Here is a 9,260-nt window from a genome sequence, read left to right on the forward strand (position 1 = left end):
CTCAGCCTCTCCTCATAAGTCATGTGTTCTAGACCCCTAATCGTTTTTGTTGCCCTTCGCTGGACTCTCTCCAATTTATCCACATCCTTCTTGTAGTGTGGGGCCCAAAACTGGACACAGTACTCCAGATGAGGCCTCACCAATGTCGAATAGAGGGGGACGATCACGTCCCTCGATCTGCTCGCTATGCCCCTACGTATACATCCCAAAATGCCATTGGCCTTCTTGGCAACAAGGGCACACTGCTGACTCATATCCAGCTTCTCGTCCACTGTCACCCCTAGGTCCTTTTCCGCAGAACTGCTGCCTAGCCATTCGGTCCCTAGTCTGTAGCGGTGCATGGGATTCTTCCGTCCTAAGTGCAGGACCCTGCACTTATCCTTATTGAACCTCATCAGATTTCTTTTGGCCCAATCCTCCAATTTGTCTAGGTCCTTCTGTATCCTATCCCTCCCCTCCAGCGTATCTACCACTCCTCCCAGTTTAGTATCGTCCGCAAATTTGCTGAGTGTGCAATCCACACCATCCTCCAGATCATTTATGAAGATATTGAACAAAACCGGCCCCAGGACCGACCCCTGGGGCACTCCACTTGACACCGGCTGCCAACTAGACATGGAGCCATTGATCACTACCCGTTGAGCCCGACAATCTAGCCAGCTTTCTACCCACCCTATAGTGCATTCATCCAGCCCATACTTCCTTAACTTGCTGACAAGAATACTGTGGGAGACTGTGTCAAAAGCTTTGCTAAAGTCAAGAAACAATACATCCACTGCTTTCCCTTCATCCACAGAACCAGTAATCTCATGATAAAAGGCGATTAGATTAGTCAGGCATGACCTTCCCTTGGTGAATCCATGCTGGCTGTTCCTGATCACTTTCCTCTCATGCAAGTACTTCAAGATTGATTCTTTGAGGACCTGCTCCATGATTTTTCCAGGGACTGAGGTGAGGCTGACTGGCCTGTAGTTCCCAGGATCCTCCTTCTTCCCTTTTTTAAAGATTGGCACTACATTAGCCTTTTTCCAGTCATCCGGGACTTCCCCGGTTCGCCACGAGTTTTCAAAGATAATGGCCAATGGCTCTGCAGTCACAGCCGCCAATTCCTTCAGCACTCTCGGATGCAACTCGTCCGGCCCCATGGACTTGTGCACGTCCAGCTTTTCTAAATAGTCCCTAACCACCTCTATCTCCACAGAGGGCTGGCCATCTCTTCCCCATTTTGTGATGCCCAGCGTAGCAGTCTGGGAGCTGACCTTGTTAGTGAAAACAGAGGCAAAAAAAGCATTGAGTACATTAGCTTTTTCCACATCCTCTGTCACTAGGTTGCCTCCCTCATTCAGTAAGGGGCCCACACTTTCCTTGGCTTTCTTCTTGTTGCCAACATACCTGAAGAAACCCTTCTTGTTACTCTTGACATCTCTCGCTAGCTGCAGCTCCAGGTGCGATTTGGCCCTCCTGATTTCATTCCTACATGCCCGAGCAATATTTTTATACTCTTCCCTGGTCATATGTCCAACCTTTCACTTCTTGTAAGCTTCTTTTTTATGTTTAAGATCCGCTAGGATTTCACCGTTAAGCCAAGCCGGTCGCCTGCCATATTTACTATTCTTTCGACTCATCGGGATGATTTGTCCCTGTAACCTCAACAGGGATTCCTTGAAATACAGCCAGCTCTCCTGGACTCCTTTCCCCTTCAAGTTAGTCCCCCAGGGGATCCTGGCCATCCGTTCCCTGAGGGAGTCGAAGTCTGCTGATGGACTGGGCCCTTCCCCACTGCGAGGTGAGAGCTAAAGGGCTGGAGAACAAAGAGATCAGGTGCCCTCCTGGCCCAGGAAAGAAACAAAGCCCAGAGGAGAGGGGGCTGGAGGGAGTTTCAGTTTGGGGCTGGCTGGGGACAAGGAGTGAAGTGCAGACGGGGTTGTCTGGCTCACTGCCACCCAGAATGGACCCGGCTGAAGGGTCCTGTTCTCTGCACCTACAAGCTCTGTGTTTGACCATGTTCCTATCATCTAATAAACCTCTGTTTCCCCGGCTGGATGAGAGTCACATCTGACTACGGAGTTGGGGGGCAGGACCCTCTGGCTTCCCCAGGACCCTGCTTGGGCGGAGTCGCTGTGGGAAGCGCACGGAGGGGCAGAGGATGCTGAATGCTCCGAGGTCAGACCCAGGAAGGTGGAAGCCGGGGGGGCTGTGTGTCCTGAAGACAGGCTGCTCCCAGAGAGGAGACTTCCCCAGAGTCCTGCCTGGCTTTTTGGGGAGCAGTTCCAGAGCATCGCCCGGGGACTCCCTGACACATAGCAAATCCCATCCCAGAGCCGACAGCCTGCCCCACGGGGCTCCAGGGAGCAGGACAGGGTGTGAGCAGCTGTGGGGGGAATCCTGGGGCTCTGCAAACACCGGCTGCTCCCCCTGGGGCGGGGGTCAGGCCCTCTCCCCCCTGCCCACCCAGCTCGTGCCCACCCAGCAACAGCTGCCACCACCACAAGATCTTGTCTTTAGAGCTGGGCATTTGCAAGGGACAGACCCTCCCCCAGGGCAGGAGACACATGGGGGGACCTCAGGGGGAAACACAGCGCTGCTCCCCCACCTCCATCCCTGTCAGAGAGGGCAGGGTCCCATGGTGGGGGGACCTTGGTGGGGCCAGGCTGAGCAGAGAGCAGGCCGGGTCCTAGGGCAGTGCCAGGCGGTTGTAGGGCCTGGCTATGGAGGGCCGGGTCCCCAGCCGGGGTCACTCGGGACTGACTCATGGAGCGACCTCGAGTCACAGCCGGTCTGGGGGGGCCAGCCTGGGCTATAGCCGGGTGGACGTACAGCCCATCAGGACAAGCTCCGGGCGAGGCCGGACGCAGGGATCCCGGGTGAAATCCCCGGGGCTGAGTTACGCAGGAGGCCAGGCTGGCTGAGCAGAACCTGGGGGACGTTTCAGAGACCCAGGACTGCACCCCCTAGAGCCCTGGCTCGGGCGATTCTGGGGATCCCCTGGCCCCAGGCCTGTAACCCCCCAACACAGAGACCATCAACATTCACATTTCACACCCCTTAAAACGCCCCTCCCGGGCTGCTACCGCAACCAGCGCCGGGCACCTGCCTGGACACCTCTGAGCCCAGCTCCTCGGCTGGTCGGCCCCTCTCCTCCAGGGAGCCCCCTGCGCCCCCCAACTCTGGGGCAGGGGAGCACTGGAGAGCTGGGGGAGCTCTAAGCCCTATGGCGATGGGGCCGCCGGGGCCCAGCTGGGGGGACCTTGCTGGAGTGGGTGTGGGGGGGAAACGCAGCATTGGGTGCGGGGGCTCAGTTTGACCCGAAACCAGCAGAGCACGTCAGCACACGCGGCTTCTCACATAATCCAGGGGGTCGCTCACCAGCTCGTAGCGCAGCACGTTTGCAGGATCGGGGCCTCTAGCCCCTTAGTGACCTGTCTGTGTCCCCCTCCCCCACCGTTCTCAGCCCCTGGGATCTCCTTCCAGCTCCTCCCGCTGCCGGACACGGACCCGGCCGGGCGTTTCCCCTCGGGCCCAGAGGGTAGAACATGGTGTCTGGTGCTGGGCCGAAGGGGGACTCCCCTAGTACATTAATTAACGCTTAATAAATACATCACAATTAAATACATGACAGAGCGAAGAAGCTGCCATGACAGACTTTCCTTCACGCGAAGCTCTGGCGAAAGAAGAGAGACCCAGCGGGAATAACGGGAGGGGGGATCCCGGGGAGGCCAGAGGGGCTGGTAGGGGGCACGGACAGAGAACAAGCCTAGAGGCAGAGTGGCTGCAGGGTTGACCCCTGTGGGAGATGGCAAAGTGTGTCCAGAGATGGATTTCACACCCCTTGGCCGTAGAGATGATATAAGGCCGACTAACGACCGAGTGAGAGAAGACATTGCTGTGAAACATTCAATCCTTCACCCAGCGAAAGAGGTAGACTCGCAAAACAGCACCAACACTCACAGCAAAACTTCCGAATCATCTGCAGACTTGGAAGAACCCAGAAAAGACCCTGAACCACCGACCGTGGGCGAGCGTGGCAAGTGACAGGACGTCTTCTGTCTGGGTGTCCTTTTGTGAGCTTGACAACAAGTGCGTTTACCACGTGTCGCTCCCAGGGTCAAATGACCAGAAAAGAAGGGTGCCGTGTCTTGCCCAAGACATCAGAGGCTGCTCTGATGTGAAAGATCTGCCGTGGATTCAGTTTTCGGATTCAAAAGCAGCTTTTCAACTTCTGCAGCTCGGGCTGAAGCACCAGAGTGTTGCTTGCAGCAAGCGGGATCCTCACTCCCGTAGAAGTCGCAGCGTATCCACTCTTCAAAGGCTAAAGACAGAAGATCGTGAAGATCCTGCTGTAACCCGAGTCAGTGAAGTGGCGCTCTGTGGTCTCGCTGGCTCAGAAAGACGTTCCAAGACGCGCAATGAGGGTGATAGATTGAAAGAGAGTGGAAATATTCACACTTTTCTCCTGATTCTAGGCAAATGCCTCCATGCACTCAAGAACAGTCAACAGCCAAAGCTGCAGCTGCACGTACCATTTCGGGACACTCGCTTCCTTCAAGGCTTTTTCAGGGGAAGAGGGAAGCTTTATAGGATGGTAAACATCAGCCAGTGTGCTGCTGCGTGCGACGAACGCTCAATGTGCTCAAGCTCTCAGCAGTTGCCCCAAAAATTTGTGTTCAAGACTCTTCTAACGCTCCCCAAGAGCAGCCAGTTGTCCAGAAGTCTGCAAGAGACGCGTCTCTCGTAAATAACGCTGACAGGAAAATGCAGGCAGCAAGAAAAAGAGCCCCTGTACTTTGGGACAGGAGCCTGGAAGATGTGATAGAAGACGATGAGCATTTAACTGTGGATAACAATGACACACATGAAGAGCATGATCTGGCAAAAGAGATGGCAAATGAGGAGGAGGAAAAGAGTAATTCTTGAAAAAGAAGAGTATCGGAGACTACTAAGTCTAATAGAAGACTTGGAAAGCAAGCTGATCAATGAGAGCAAAGATAAATTAATCTTGGAATTAAAAATTCATGAAGAAGGCACACAAGAACTTACTCCATATTTTGCTCAATGGGAAACAGTTTTCAAGCAATGCCTTTCTCAGGATCCAGAGTTGCTGGAAGAAGATTCTGAACAACGCTTGGAAATCTACGAGGATTTGGTAAATGAATGTGCCAAAAACCTGGATGAAGAACAGGAGATGAAGAATTCCCACTGTAATGAAAGAGCTGGAATGCTGGAAGGAGGCGAGAATGGAGATCCCGAAAAGTGTACTGCTCTTGAGGGTATTATTGATTCTCTGCAAGATGATGTCACTGATATTAAGAAGCAGGCAGAAGGAGGTTGCGGGTATGTTGGATCCCGAGAAGACCCACAGGAAGCGACTGCTTGGCTTGAAGAAAAACTGGGGAAAGTTACCGTTGAACTAACTAAAACCAAAGAAGAGGTGACATGGAGAACTGACGAGCTTGAAATGCAGGTGATTAAATAAAGTGAATCTGCCCGACAACTTGAAGAAGCTACTGAGAAAATGACGACAGTGAATAACCGGATTCAAGAGCTAATGCAGATGGTGGAGCAAAAAGAGGATGTTATCAGTAGGCTACAGGACTTAATATCCCATTGAGAAGCTACAGTAAAAGACTATGACAACCCTGGAACTGCTACTGAAAGACAAAAGGCAAAGGAGACCAGCCATGGGACAACAGAAGGACGCAGTCTGGTGGAAATGTGAAGCACGTGTTCCTCTGAGGAGAAGAAAGCCAGCAACGTGAAATGCTACATGGAAGTCACTGGTTATTTTCCTTGTCTTGGGTGTTGCCTCTAAATTCTTAAAATAAAATAAAGTAAATAAACTAACTGCTTTTAGAAAAAACAAACCATCTCCCCCGTGGGTGGAGACACTGATCACTGTCACTGCAGGAGGGAACAATAGAGTGGGATGCCCAGAAGAAGGAATGACTTGAGGACAATGTCCTGAAGGGTCCCTTACCCTTGCAGAGCTTTCCTAGCTCCGACACTCACATTTCCGCGTCGGGTGGGTTCGCCCACAGAAATAAAAGTCTGCACCTCTTCCACGTGCCTTTGGACCAACAGCAAAAACCAGCTACAATTCAAGGGACTTTTAAAACTGCCTCTGAAACTGAGTTAACAAAATAAATGAACAACCAGAAAAGACACTTGGCAAGTGAACAGGGATGCATGGATGTCTTTGCAAAGCAGGTGTGCGGTTTCTTACGGGAAAAGCCACCAGCTGTCTGGAAGGGAAGAGCAGCTAGAATTCCTCGCCCCGGGGAAATGAAACCCCAAACAGAGAATGGCTGTGGCTGTGATGATGCTGACGACTGGGGCTTGCTCACCTGTGGCTCCCCCTCCCCGCGCTGTGCAGGCACCAGGCAGGTCTGAGTCTGCAAGCAGGCGCCCTGCCTCAGGGGCAGCTCCCACTGGGCACGGGGGACAATGGGCTGGGGGGGAGGGGGAAGGCAAAGGGGGAGTGTGACGAAGTGGGGGAGTTTCCTGTTTTTCCTGGTTTCCTGTGGGGGATTTTCTTGGTTTTGTCAATGGGTTGCATGCAGAGGGGGTGGGACTCAGTTTCCCTTGGTGCTGCGGGTTTAAGGAGGTGATGGGAGAGGGAGTTTGTTGTTACAGAGGACCAGCAAGGGAACTTGGGACCCCAGCCACTGGCGTGGAGAATGGAGACCCCAGCGACTGGTGATCGTTGACAGGTGACCCGGAGGCCCAGCTCAGGAGACCCAGCCGGGTCTGGCCAGCGGGACGACAATGGGCTGCGGAAGAGAGGAGAGGGGGCCCGGGCGACCCTGTTTACCTGGAGAGGAGACAATGGATGGGGGGGAGGGGCTTGGGGCCGGTGAGATCAGATGCCCAGCTGGGAAGCAGGGGGGCTCGGAGCTGGAGAGAGGGAGCAGGCAGAGCCCCCCTGGATGCAGGGGAGACTGGGACGTGCTGGGCTGAGGGAGGCCAGGCCTGAGGCCCTGAGAGTGTCCTGTCCTGGGTTCAGACATTCAATAAACCCTCCTGTTTTACGCTGGCGGAGAGTCGCTCCGGTCTAGAGAACAGGGGGGCATCATCCCCTTCGGGGGCTGGAGGCCCCGGGGGTCCAGAGCGAGGGGACTCCCTGAGGGGGCCCACGGCAGAGACAGGGGTGCTGAGGCTCAGAGCGGTGCAGCTCCAGAAGATGGAGGGGCTTAACCCCGAGAGAGAGTGGACCCCCGGGAGAAGGGCTGTCACACTGAAAGGGGCACCCCCCACGGACCGCACGGGGCCAAGAATGGGCACGACCTGTGAGTCCGTGACAGTGAGATGGTAGGGAGCAGGGGGGAGGGGAGCTGTCTCTGGAGGCACAAAGGGGGGGCTCTCTGGAGAGGAGTGACGGGAGCACAGGGGTCGGTGGGGGTTTCTCGGGGGGGGCAGAGGGTTGTGTGGGTCTCTGTGCGGCGGGGGGGGGGGTGATGGATGGAGCTAGCTGCAGCCCAGATCTGCTCTGTGGTGGGGGGAGTTGCTATAGCCCCCCCCCAGGAAGCCCCCTCTGTAGTCGGTATTTAATGCCAACCCCAGGGTGCCCATCGCTGCTCCCCCGGCCTCCATCTGTCTGTCCCAACCCCCACCCCGTCTGTGTCTGTCTGACAGTGACCGACACCTGCTGCTCTGCGGGCTGAGGGGCTGCCTGCGGCTCCCCCCAACCCGTGCCCGACTTCGGGGGCGGGGCCCGGCAGCTCTGGCCCCGCCCCCCGCAGCTCCCACTGGCCTTGGTTCCCGGCCTTGGTTCCCTATGGGCTGGAAGCCGGGTCAGCGCCGTGGGCGTGGAGCCGCCCCGTGGGAAAATGTCACTGGTCCACAGAGCTCAAGGTGTTTCCCATGGACACATGGCCGCCCCGTGAGGGTGGGGGCAGGGAGTGGGGAGGGCGGGGGGGTGGTGGGGAAGGGGGCAGGCAGCAGGGTAAGTAACCAAGCCAGGCAGGGGGACGACGCGCTGAGCGAGGGATGGTGGGGGACAGCCAAGGGGGAGGGATAGGCGGGTAGTGGGGAGGGGAGAGACGGAGGGAGCAAAAGGCAAATGGAATTAAAGCAGCTGGAGATCAATGCAGGAGAAGCAGCAGAGCAAAGAACCACAGAAGCAGAGATGCCGGACAAGAGGCTGCGCACCAGAACGCCCTGGAACTGAGACCGATAGAGGCTGATAAGGAAATCGAGGCCCAGAAGCTCGCCATGGAGGAGAAGGAAAGAGAGAGGAAGCATGAACTGGACTTGATAGAGGGGCGGAACCAGCGCCCCATAGAGACACACCACGGGGTCCCACCGCTCCAAAAATCCACCAATGGGAGCGGTTGTGTCCTGCAGACAGCGAGACAGGGGACATTGCTGAATATTTCATCACCTTGAGAGGCTGTATGTGCTCCATGAGATTCCTGAAGACCAAAAGATGCCCATGTTGGTTGCAAAGTTGTCTGGGAAAGCGCTGGACAGATTCAGTAAGATGCCTATTGGTGATGCTGCAGATTATGGTAAATTCAAGGAAATGGTTTTAAAACACTTTCACACTTGAAGCAGATTGAGTAAAATTCAGAAGCCTAAAGAGAGGGGCTGGAATGAGTAATGTGGCCTGTGGAAGCAGATGAGAGATGTGATGGGTAAGGGGGAAAAGGTGTTACAAGCTCTGCAGAAATGGCTGATCATGTTGCTCAGGAGCATTTCCTGAGTGTGTGTAATGACGATGTAAAACAGCGTTTATGGGATAAAAAGGTGAAAACTGTCGACGAATTGGCTACTCTAGCTGACCAGTTTGAGCAATCCCAAGCATCTATTAGAAATAAATCACAGGCGGAGGGGGTTAAGTTTGGTAAACTTGTTTTTGTTTTCTCTAAACCCAGGGTGTGAAAATCATAACCGGGGGCAGAAGGCTGTGCATATTCCTCTCCACACTGAGGGAGGGGGTGAATTTCATGAGCTTATGCTGTACCCATCTCTGTGCAGTGCAAGATGGTATAATTTGGGGTTTATCCTCTAGAGGGGGGTGTGCACTTGAGTACCGGGCAGTTCCTTAGCTGAGCCTTCCCATGCAGAGCTGATCTCAGCATCTGTGTGAAGCTGCAGCTGGGGGTGTCCCTACCTGTGTGTGTGCTGGTAACGTGCAGGCTGAAGCCGGGGGGGCTTGGCAGGCTGCAGAGCAGTACGGTGTAAAGGGAGCCCTCGCTGGTGAGTCAGGTGGGCTCAGTGGTGCCCTACTTCCAAGTGGCACCTTGGGGCGGGGGGGAACCATC

At 55.0% G+C, this 9,260-nt stretch overlaps 1 pseudogene; it reads left to right on the forward strand.

The window, feature by feature from the left end:
• The first annotated feature begins 3,813 nt into the window (after window positions 1-3,813).
• LOC144274210 (kinesin-like protein KIF20B pseudogene) lies at window positions 3,814-5,473 on the forward strand (annotated as a pseudogene).
• The last annotated feature ends 3,787 nt before the right edge of the window (window positions 5,474-9,260 follow it).

This window comes from Eretmochelys imbricata, chromosome 14 (assembly GCF_965152235.1).
Source record: "Eretmochelys imbricata isolate rEreImb1 chromosome 14, rEreImb1.hap1, whole genome shotgun sequence".
Classification (NCBI taxonomy): Eukaryota; Metazoa; Chordata; order Testudines; family Cheloniidae; genus Eretmochelys; species Eretmochelys imbricata.